This window comes from Cuculus canorus, chromosome Z, assembly GCF_017976375.1.
Source record: "Cuculus canorus isolate bCucCan1 chromosome Z, bCucCan1.pri, whole genome shotgun sequence".
Classification (NCBI taxonomy): domain Eukaryota; kingdom Metazoa; phylum Chordata; class Aves; order Cuculiformes; family Cuculidae; genus Cuculus; species Cuculus canorus.
The window spans coordinates 5123677-5135826 of NC_071441.1; the positions used below are offsets into that span (position 1 = coordinate 5123677).

Sequence of the window (12150 nt, forward strand, 5' to 3'; positions counted from 1 at the left end):
AGAGATTAATAACAGGGACTGCATACAGAACTGTTTGATTCCACTGTGTTAGGGGGAAAACTGTGCATTATGTGACCAGTAATCAAAAGAACATGTTTAAGTATAATTATTTGTTTAAGGATGTTTGAGATGACTAGACTAAAACACAGTATAAAATACCCAAATGCTTAAGATGGTTTAGAAATTCAAATGTAACTTGAATTGCACCCAGAAATATATTTTGCTGCTCTTTTTGAACATATTTTAATTTTTTTTCACTATTACAAAGATCGTGCCGCTTTATGGGTAGAGCTGTGGTATGAATAGAGGTGTTTTAATGGTGTAGGACTCATTCTGCCAGAGGCTTGCATTGCTGTACTTTCCGAATGGCTGCACTGTTTTGGTTGCACTGTTTTTGTAGGAACCTGTCAATACAACAGCTCATACAAAATACAGAGAATGGAAAGATGGTATTTTTCAGTCAAACAATTAATGTCTCACCAACTCATTTTATATGTGAGCAGTTGGTACACATACTGTTTGTGTTGCTGGTTTTGTTTTATTTACCAATGCTGAAGTGTGAAAAAATGTAAGATGTCAATAAAAATGACTGGCACCATTTGTTGGTAGGGCTGAAACAGCTTCAGTAGTTATTTATTTGTCTGGATTTTTTTACACTGATTTTAAAAGGTTCCTGCCAAGAAGCCTGATCAGACAAGAGACTGTGACTTGTGGATCCTGTTCTTGTGAAGCAGAAGTGTGCCCTCTCTGGCAAAAGAGGAATGATCCCTCCCACCCTCTACATCCCAAACTCCTGCACTGGCCAGATATCTTGAAAACTGGCATGAGAAGTACATTTGTCCCCATTCAGATTGAGCATTACTACAGAGCAGCAACTTCAGCTGTGGTTTCTCAACCTGCAGGTCACATAACTGCTTGTTCTTGGGGCTTTTTTTTGTGCTCCGCTTGAGGTGGCCGGGCTCCTCTGGCCCTGGAGCCACATGCCAAAACCTTTGCTCAGCTGAGGGCTTAGTCAAGTGGGTTTTTTTGTTTTCTGGTTTCTTTTTTGTCGCTTTGTTTTGTTTGTTTGGGATTTTTTTGTTGTTGTTGTTGTTTTATTTCATTTTGAACCCTTAAACACTTTCTGGCGAGGTACAAACTATTTTAGAAAAGTCTCACATTTATGTTACAGTATATATAAACGTCAAGAATGTTGTCATTTTTTGATAGGCTCTCTAGGTTGAAAGTCTCTGTAACCTACTAGGGTGACCTTCATTAGAGTGATTGACTCTTTCTCTGTGGAAAAGTTACCATGACCCAGCCCGCCAGAGAGGCTGCAAAGAAACAGATGGAGAGGGGAGAGAGGAACACTTTTGGACTGTGCTGTCATAATGGCAACACTGGCCATGAGGGGGAAGGCAGTTTACTTGCAGAGTTTTCTGTAGGAATCTTTCTTAAGTTCTTCTGACTGTTTTTAAGCAGTCTTATTAAATAATTGACAAAGCCAAGTACCGGAGTGGTCATCCACAGCTTACTGGGTACGCAGTGAAATATCAGCTCATCTTTACAGAACAATCTTTAAAGAAGAAAAATACATCCAGATTATTGAACTGCAGATTTCCTTGTTATATACAATCCATGTTGAGCCTCATGTTATCGTTATATTTAGTAAACCTAGCAAAGTTTCTTCCTCTGCTTTGTTCCAACGCTTCTGACGAAAAGTCAGCCTTCAGTTTTGGGTAAGCTTTTCTGAATTGTGTGGCTTAGAAAAGGGAGGAGGGACTGACAGAAGCTTCTTTTACAGGATAAATGAGGAACTTTTGTCTCTTGCCACATCGTTGTGCTTTGACAGGGTGGCTTTGGTGGGCACTGGCTGTCTTTGTAGATCAGGTAGTAGATGGGTATATTCCAGATGCTCTGATTAACTCCCTATCTTAACAATACAGATAGATGCTCTTAAAAAATGTTACGCAAATTCCTGGTTGGAAGCAGTGTGGTTGTTCACGAACTGTGGCTTATGGAGCACTTCCAGACAGCACAGATTGAAGCCAGCTCGGGGAAAGTGCTGGGCTGTGCTTGGGCAGAGGAGATGGCAGCCAGAGCTTCAGTTGCCCATCCAACTGCCTGCAAGCAGAGCTTCCTGTGTGCCATCCTCTCTGCCTCCCTGGACTCTCCCCCTGGGCTGCTGCTGAGCAGAGACTGAAGTCTCTTCTTAGTTTGTGCTGATGTATGTGAACTTGGCAATCTGTTTGCTCTAATGCCAGTACAGGAGAAGCATCATACGGTAAACCTCACATGAAGGTTCCCTAAGAGACTAGAGCTGCATAATATGTTGGAACTGTGGCACTGGTAGAGGCGGAAACTTCCTAATAGAGAATAGCAGGAAGCCTGAACAAGCAGCTGTATTAATTATGGCAATTATGGGACAGGAATAGGCGTCTTCTAGGGAAAGATGAATGTGAATCTGTATTTTGTTCCGTTGGTACAGTTTGTCGCTCAGTTGGCTGGCAATCATTTGTAGGTGCTATAATCGCACAAACAATACTGAAGGAATTCAGACGTTTGAAAAGCAATGACAAAAAAAAAGCATATCGAACAGGCTAGAATTGATTCTTTACATTGCATAAGCTTTCTGAGATGTGTTAAGGGAAGAGCAGACAAATTCTGACACTGTAGATCAAGGATGGAGGGTATGTACTTCTAAGCAAACAGCATGGATGGTTTGGATATTCTACATTATAAGTAGCTGCTTAACGGCAGCTCTGTATTTGGACCTTGACTTTTGACGATTGTTGCTCTTACCATTTATTTCTTTGTCTTAGCAAAGCACTTCAGATAGTACAGAAAAGGACTAGTGCCATTTATTATTTTGTTTTGTCATCCAAAACAGTAAAACCAAACAGAACTGTTCACATTCCCTCAGCTGCTTCTTTGTAGACACACGTGTGTCTGGTGGGTGAGGGATGATGATTTCAAAACCACCCTGGTAACTCCTTTCTGAGCAGTGACACAGGACCTTTACTGAGCTGTAGGTGGGGAGTTTTCTGCAAAAAGTGTTACAAACTGTGGATATAATTTCTCTAGTGTTAGTACTTCTGGCCTTTTTTTGGCTCAGCATATCCATGGACATTAAATGCTGGCTGGTCTTCTTCCCCTTACTATGGGCAAGTCACCCTGTAGAACACAGTCATTTAGTTGTAATAAATTTTGGCAAATATCAAAATAGTAGAGAAGTATCGCATGTACCATCAGAAATAAATATCATGGGATCAAGAAGACCCACAACAGTGCTTTTCATCTTCAACTATTAATACAGTCATGCATTGAGAAGTTGTGAAGGAAATTCAAAACAATCTCTACAATCTTTGCCAAGATTGCTTAGTGGAATAGTTTGTTGCCAGGTGCTGGTGCTGAATGAGAGAAAACAGCACCCATCATTGGGGGAATTAGTTTTCTGAAATTACTCAAAGTCAATTACCAGTCCAGTTGTTTCAGGGGTTTATTAACACTCCGTGGACTACCCTACAGTTTGAATGACAAGGAAGCAAGTAAAAATGTTACTTATGAGGAAAGTGTTCCTTATCTATGTTGTTAGCTCTGGGAATGCATGCAACGTCTTTTATTTGAGAGTTTGATGTAGCTGTGGAAAAGGAATTGTAGCATAGATTGTAGCATCAGAGTGAAAGATTTGGGTTGCGTTTCTCAAGCAGTAGCTCCTGGAAGCGATATGCAGCTTGTGGCTAGGAACGGGGCCATATTCCCAGCCGTGACTGGAAGGAAGGCTCCTCAGAGAGCTCAGAAAGGTCTTAGCCAGACATGAGCCTTCAGAGTTTGCGCTCATGGCACTGGTTTCCAAACCATAGCAGAACAACTACAGCTGTTCTGTGATTTTTCTTTTTTTTTTGGATTTTTTTTCTTTTCCCTCTTAGAACAGGGGAATACTTGGTTGAGTATTCAGGTGTTTTGAATGTGTTGTGCTCTTCGTTTTTATGCAGTCTTGGAATTCATAATAAGCCAGGTGCTGCTTGTGTTACATGGAGGATGTACACTAACCAAAAGCCCACGGAACCTACAAAAAGACTATTAATTTTCTTCAAACCATTCTCTTTGGCAGTAACATGAGCTGAAAGGTTTACATGAATTAAATATTCATGGCCATGTATAAAGTCAAGCCATTAAAGTTATCTGCTGATCAGACCCCCTTGAGCAGGTGTAAAACTAGCACTATACTGACTAAATATATGTAATTGCTACAATTGTAGGTGCTGCTGGGAGGAATTTAGCATCCTTTCTGGAGTCTGTTTTGTTGATTATCGTATAACCCAGTTGGCAGCAAGTCTGTGCTGTGAGGCACAGGATAATAATATACTGTGCAGTTCCTTTGCTAAGTAATTGAAATAAGGTGCTGGCATTATTTCGGACAGATACGCATTTGATAACCAGTTGCTGCCAAGTTGCATGATAAAATAGCAACCTTTTTCCATTAGAAAGCTTTCCTGCATTGCTCATCAGCAAGTTGAGCCTGAGGAACTCTGCATCTGGTAGCACTGAAGAGAGAGTTTCTAGTCATGGTGTCAGTAGGCACATCCTGTCACTCACTAGAAAACCTGCTTAGTCTGAAGTTTCCCATGCTTTACTAGAGATCTAGGCATTTACTTAGTATACTTCCAGAAAATTCAGATTGTGATGTTGAATTTACTTTAAAGTTATTTTCATAAATCCAGAAAAACTTAACCAAATAACACCACTAGGTATCCTCTTAGATAAATCTTCATTTCTGACTCTGGTATTTAGCATATGATGACCTATCTGGAGGAAATGAACACTTCTTCACCAATCCTGGAAGAGCTAAAAGCTCACTCTTCAGCAAAAATGGGAATCTGGCAGGCTTTCCGTGCAAGTTTGTGTCTTTGTAGAGACTTAATCCACAGGCCCTCAGCCATGCTGGCTCTTCCTCTGCAGTGTTAGTGTAGGTACCTGGTGTGGTTCGTCTGGTCTTCTTTCCACTGTTTGAGTTTCTCAGTTGTCTGCCTAAAAAGTAGATGGGCACGTGTTCTCTTATTTTTCAGATTAGTCACGCCAGCTATGCATAAAAGAGCTGAAGCAAAAGCATTCCGTTGTTAAGTATTTTATTTTCCAGACTGAAAACTGAGTACTTGCAGCTTGTGTGTCATTATATGCTTGTCATTCCTAATTACTTTCTGGTATGTTCCTGGGTGTTTTATAGACGGGAAAACAGATTTGATTGTTTTTTTTAAGCACACAGCTGAAATGCCTTTTAACGAGGCTAACAATAATATTCTGTGAGGTGGAAAACTATTGGGAGAAATAAATGTGTGTACATATTAACTTGTTCCTTTCTGAAAGAGTAACTTGCTCCGTCTCTTATTATCAGTAAGCACTTTGTCCTGAAGGAATGAGACTGTTTCATTTTGTAACTAGAAATTAGTCCGTGAGCATATTTGGTCATTTTCAGAGCGTGTAAGTGTGTGATTTTTCCCCGCAGGTATTCTATATACTGTGGCATGTTTTACCCAAGGAAAATGTGATGTTTGTATACCGGATTTTCTTATACACATTCATAAATACACACGTACACAGATTTGCAGTTCTGACCCTGGAGGTATGCTACCAGTGAGCTACAATAACTCTTCCGAGGCTGGCAGTAAATAGCAAATGCATCAATGAAAAGATGAGACTTTCCCAGCTGGCATTCCCTTTGCTTCTTGGGATTTTATTCTCTCTTGACTGTCAGTTCATCACTTGACTACACTGACAATGTGCCGGAGTATCGGAAGCCTATTATCTCTCAAAAGAGCTGCAATTCTGAATCTGAAGATAAATATTCAGGGCCACCATGGCTTTGTAGAGTACTTGTCGATACACAAGGTGCTTAGGATAAACTCAGACCTGAAATAACTCTGAAGGCCGTGGCTGGTAGCAAAAGGAAAATTTCTTGGTAAGACTGATTAATTGACTCTTGTTTCTGTGCGTGGGGTCTGCAGCGGATGTGTGGTGTGGGGTGCCTGAGCTGCACCCCTGGATGGCAGCAGGGTTTTTACTGGGCTGATGTGCCTTGTCCCTCAGCTGGCGGGCAGGAGGAACAGGAGCCCATGGCAGGAGGTTGCCTTGTGGTCAGGAAGGGCTAGTCAGCAACTTTGAGCAGCAGACAACAGCCAGGTGGGTTCTGGCCAGGCGTGAAGCTTCCTTTCAACAGTCGCACGTACCAGGTGCTGCCAGCCTTGTGGCAGGGCTGGGGCTAAACGCAGCCTCCAGACAGCCGTGGCCTGATGGGAGCTCCTCTCAGCCACCTGTGAGGTGTCCCAGGTTCATCGCGTGACACGAATGCTCACGTGTCCAGGGAGAAAGGATCCGAGAGCTCCACAGCCAGGGCATTGCCATCAAAGACAAATCTCGATCTTGATTTCACTGTAGCAGCAGATGGGAAAGGTGACCTAACTGGAACAGGCTGCCCAGGGAGGTGGAGGAGCCAACATCCCTGGAGGTGTTCAAAGAACGTGTAGATGTGGCACTTTAGGACGTGGTTTAGTAGGCGCGGTGGTGTTGGGCTGATGATTGAACTGGATGAGCTTAGAGTTCAAGGTTGGAAAAACCTTTATGATTCTGTGATTTTAACAATGACATTAACAAATGACTATGCTGTCTGGGCAGTATTGTGCATTAAAGTTGCGGAAGAACACTCATGTGATGTTATATTAAGTATTTGCACTAGACACCTAAATTATTTGCCTTCTGTGAACATTCTGCTACGATAAGCCTAAGATCTTAATTCTGCTGCCTCAGTTTAGTGCCTGCTTCTCAATGGTGTGTGCAGAATTTTGCTGGTATACGCCGTCTGCCGTGATAAGCGGGAAAGACTCTTGCCTCAGGTGACAATAATTTATTACTAATACAGTGCCACAGCCATAGCTTGCAATTCAGTCAACTATGCTGAATAAATTTGAAGATGCCTAGAGATGCCCTGGAGAACTGGCAGTCAGCATTTAGGGATGGCAGGATAATTTACGGTGCTGTGCAAAACAAATATAGTCACATGCGGCTTCATTGTATGTTGGTTGCTTCTGCTTTTAATATGGTTTTTTGTTGGCTGTGTGCCTGCTTAAATTTGACACTCTCCAGTATTAGTTGCCTTTTTTGTGCCTTACTGAAATAGCTGTAGGAAAATATTTTGCTGACGTTGGAGGTTTTTAAGGGAATTCTGAGTATAGTTATTACGGGCAAGGAATCCTTGAATTTTTAATTTAGAGTGAAGATAGTTAGTCTCTTCTGTGCAACAATGTATGTAAGCTTTTCATAATAAGTTTGCCTCTGACTGAATGAAATAAAGTAGTAGTTTTTCTGGAAAAACATAATTTTTAAGAAACCAAGCCAGTTGATAATGTTGGGTCGAATTAGACTAATAGATTTTTAGGATTAGCTGGGACTATATAACTTAATGCTGGGCTGGTTAAACAAATTAAAACTAAAGATCAATTTTTCAGCCTGAAGCATGACTTTAATGAATTGAAAACTGCTAAACAAAAGTAACTTCAAAGACATTAAAATAATAAGTTAAATATTTTCATGTGTATTCAAACAAATGAAAATACTTTTTATTTTATGTTTCATAAAATGGTAGAAATTGACTAGAAACAAAAATTCTAGTCCTCCTATAGATTTATATGTATCAGTATGAATGGAGCCAACTGACGTTTTGTCATTGAACCTAAAGGATGTGCTACTGAACTGTTTCTTTTAGCTGTTAGGCTAACTGCTGCTGGTTTTCTTTTGTGAAGTCACAGTATTTTCATGATGTTCATGAAGGTATTAAAATGCCTCGAAACAGAATTTTACTAAATGATTATTTACCGAAGCCAGGCATGGGTTGTGTGAGATAAAAATCTTGAATAAGGGTTATGGTAGACATAACGCTGATGATGATGATGTCCTTGAAGAGTTTGCAACATGGATGGGAAAGCTCTCTGTCCTCGTGCAGACAGTGAAGCCCCAGAGTGAGGTTCGCAAGTGAGGTCTGTGGAGGCTCTTATCACACTGCAGGGTTGTTTTGCTTTTGTTAATCACCTAACTGGGAAGTTATTTAAAAAAAAGCTAACTGCAGTTGATGCTCGTGGTAGCACGGCAGCCACGGTGAGCCACTGACTGCTTGCCTACCTTCTCCTGCTGCCCCTAATATCTCGCATCTCTCTGTAAGACAAATGCCTGTCTCTAAACCTTTCTCCGCTGCCCAGGTTTTTTGAACTTCCTATCTTCATTGCCCTCTTCTGTAGACTCCTTGGTGTGACCACCCCAAACACCTCCTCCTCCTTTCCTTTTTTTTTACCCACAGAACTGCTCTTTAGCCTACTACTCCTTACTTGCATTGATCAGTGATAGAATATGACACTCTTGACATTTAAATTTGTAGTAAAGCAATGCGAAAACCGTCTTGAATAGTGGAAAATTGCTAGATATAATGACTTTTTTTGGTTGTGGTTTCTTTGTTATTGTTTGGGTTTTGTTTAAACGCTGCCCAAAATAATGTGTGTTAGAAAAAGCTTCAGACTGAAAAATGCTTAGCAAAATACACAAAATCCAACTTCATTTTCAGGCTAGGGATGGGCATATTAACAGGTTTTGCTGTGGGTCTGGATGGGTCTCCCAGCTGCGTTAGTGTGACATTGGTGCCCTGCTGCTGGCACTACCCTTTGTGAAAGCAAACACTCAAAGTCCTGTTTGGTTTTTGGTCAGTAGATATATTGGCACTGATTTTTTCATGGTTTATGGTGATAACGGCAGCGACCAGACTGAGCTTCTGGCAATACAGTCTCCCCTTTGGCCCTAACCGCTACTGATAAAACTTTGCAAATGCAGCTCCTAAGCTGGCAGGCTGGTTTTCTTCAGCTGGAGGGTGAGCCCTTCTAAAAGCTTTTGCTCTCCCTGAGGTTTATTGCAAAATGAGAATGTTCCCTTTGTTTCTGGCATCAGCTCAGGTTTGTAAACTTTGTTAACCAAAGAAAAACCGAGTTCATATTCCAAAATACTTGGAATCTGGTTGTTGACTTTTGGGTACAGAGGGCTTTCGCTCTCACTCAGCACAGTTTTGCCTTTAAACTGTTAGATGATCCCTGTACACATTTTGTTGTTTATTCTCTTTCCTGTCAGAGGGCTTGTTCCTGGAAAATCGAACGTGAGCACAGTTTCCAAATTGTGCTGAGGGTGATGCGTTCTCTTTTGCTGTGAGAGCATTTGAGTGGGATGGATAGTGGAAGTTTCACACGTTACCGATTTTTTTAGCACTGTGGATGGGAATATTTGAATTACCAAAGACAATGAATGGATGGAGTGCCTACCTTGAGAGGGAGACTGGCAGGTACGAGGGATTCATCTGGGAGTTTCTGCCTGTAGGGCAAGTGGGAAGGGGTGGTAGCTGGGAGGGGCTGCAGCAGGCAGTACTTGCCAATAGGCATCTCCTGACCTTCTCCCACTCTCCTTGGCATAGTTTGCCCCCATGTCCTCCAGGCTGCCTCCTCTTGGACATCACAGCGTCTTTCTTCCTTTAAAGTTGACCTTGGCTACACACGTGCTGGAAGGTGAGCTTTCTTTGATCAGCCTGCTTCTTTATTTTGGCAGGACTCCCAATCCAGTTGCTGGATTATTTTGTCTTTTAATTGTTATTTTCTCAGTTTGAGGGTGGTGGATGGGAAGGACAGAAGGCAGTGCTGGATTATAAAGACTGATTTACAGAGACTTTGGAGGTTTGGCTGTTCAATACTGAGGAATAACGTTTTTTCTTTGTACAGCATTGATCAGTTTTCACTGTGACAGCTCAGATGTAATTTCTCTGCACCGTGGATTATTTAGATTAGTATTGTATATTCAAGTGAACTTTTTAACCTAAATTAATCACATGGAAAAAGCTAATGCTCTTTATATTTAATTAGAAATTTGAAAACCATGCGAAAGGGAAGAGCGTACACAAAAGCAATGTTACCCTTTTTGTTCAAGCTAATTGAGGAAAGTGGTGTCTTTTTGAGGGATTATGAGTATGAGCTTCTGCTACAGCCAATTGACTGTAACAAGGGGGTTGGTTTTTAAAAAGAGCACAGTGCACTTGAATATTTTGAAGTTCAGTAACCTTAAAAAAGTGCCTGATCGGGGAATAGCCTCCCTTTTCTGATCGTTCCTGCCTATTTCCTGATAGTTTTGTCTCCAGAGGGTTGGGAGAAGGGAGGCTGAAAAGAAGTGTCTGCATATTTCAAGGTTCATTCTATTTAGTTTAGCACCTTACTAGAGATTAGATCTTGCACATGGTGCTATAAAATGCCTGAAAACATTTTATTTTTAGAGATGCAATATGCCTTTGTCTTGCTTTTAATGAAATTTTATAACCTTCCTTGTTGCTTATGTAATTTTGCAAATGTGAATCCTAAAGGTCGAGGCCCCCGAAAGAATCAAGAAAGCTCATTTTTAAGCACAGTTTTAAGCCAAACTCATGAATGTTGAATATCTGTGGTAACCCTGGCAGGTCAAGTAACTTCTTAATACATTTGCATTCACTGTCTTCGGTGTATAAATGCCTGAGGTACCTAAAGCAGCAAAAATAGACACAGCATCTTTCTCTACATCTTTTTTTCTCAACCTTGGAGCAAACAGATTTACAGAGACGCGTGTTGTGTATTAGTTGCTCTGTCTGTGTGGACATTACTTAGGTCCTGATTCTGCAGTGAAATTTCTAAGCACTGTTAAAATTACTGGTGCAGGATGAAAGGCACACATCTTTCTGGAAAGGGCTCGTTTCATGTCTGGGCAGTGCTGAGGGAGAGCAACAAGGCTTTTTTTTTTAGTATGGAAATGTTGGACAGCCTGTTCCAAGTGCAAAGAAAGGACAGGAAGTTCTTGGTAGTAAAACCGCTGTGTAGGTCTGAGTCACGCTTGTTTATATATATAAAAAAAAAGAGTTTTGATAAAATAAACAGCAGTTGTATTTGCTTGCTGGAGTTCTTTCGGTTGTTATTTTGGGAGAAAGAACATGCTCCTGATTATTAGGGTATTGTCTAACTTTTACCAGAGTACAGAATTTCAGAGTATTTCAGAGTTAAACGGCTTTAAGAAGTGAAGAAATCATCTTGCGCTCTGTTTTTTCTACTCTTTCTTTAAGCAACAGTAAACCATCCACTCTCATTATCACTTACGATTGGTGGAGATACGAACACCGAGCTAGGAAGCAGTTTTACCCTTTGGAATTAATAGGCACCTTCAAGGTGGTGAAAAATGACCTCTGTTAAAAAGAGAGACGATTATGTTTGATTGATTACAGTGGAGGGGTTTCTGCCTTTTAATTATACTACCTTAAATGTCTTCCTCCTTAAAGAGACCGATATATTCGTTTCTGTGATTTTTCCATGCCTAGTGCGAATGCTAGCAGCATTCCAGAGCCTTTTCCTCTCAGATGGTGCAGTGCCACTTACACCATTGTCACCTGTGGCTCATATTATTGCACCCAAACCCAAATCCTCCATGTCCTGATTAAACAAGGTAGAGGTTTCATTTCTTACTGTGGAGACCATCGGCAACGGTGGTGAAGAGGCCTCCTTTGTGGGTTTGGGTTGAATGCAGCTACAATGATGCAGTGATATTTCTGTGTTGTATAACTTGTATGCCTTGTAATCACGATAAATTACCACAAGACAACCTTTTTGAAAGTATGGCTGACTTAATAAATCCGTTTCTGATGTTTGTATCTACTGGAAGAGGCCTTTGGAGAAGGGAGGGGAAGGAGTTATTGAGAAAGAGAAAAATGACTCATGAGAAATACTTGTTGTCTTTTCTTTCCCGTGTTTGGCTGTTTTCATGATAAACTGTGATCGGTGCCTGTCTGGATAGGATTGAGAATGTGAGATAGCTCTCAGAAGGTGAAATATTTTGGAGTTTTTAACCACCTTCCTTCCTTCGCTACAATTAAACATGCTAAAGGCTGACAAAGTTCAGTAACTCCGAAGGTTGTTTGTCTAGTTTACTCTCTTTATTTATGATGCGCTGCCTTTTTTAAAGGAAAAAAAGTTAAAAAAGAAGAAAAATGAACAAACAGTGGTTTGTCTCATTTCTGAAATTGCTAGCATGAGTGTGTATATGCCACATTAGATGGTGAAGATGAACTTGGACTATTAGAGT

At 40.9% G+C, this 12150-nt stretch overlaps 1 protein-coding gene across 5 annotated transcripts in view; it reads left to right on the forward strand.

Annotated features, from left to right (window-relative positions):
- Positions 1-12150, forward strand: part of GHR (growth hormone receptor) — a 128359-nt gene that overhangs the window by 7852 nt on the left and 108357 nt on the right. The window contains exons 1-2 of one of the 5 annotated variants that reach the window (XM_054053725.1): positions 9202-9349; positions 9479-9569. The exons of the other annotated variants lie outside the window; for them this stretch is intronic. The gene's annotated coding sequence lies outside the window, so the exon portion shown is untranslated. Of the gene's footprint in view, positions 1-9201; positions 9350-9478; positions 9570-12150 lie in introns of those variants that run through there. 5 annotated transcript variants of the gene reach the window in all.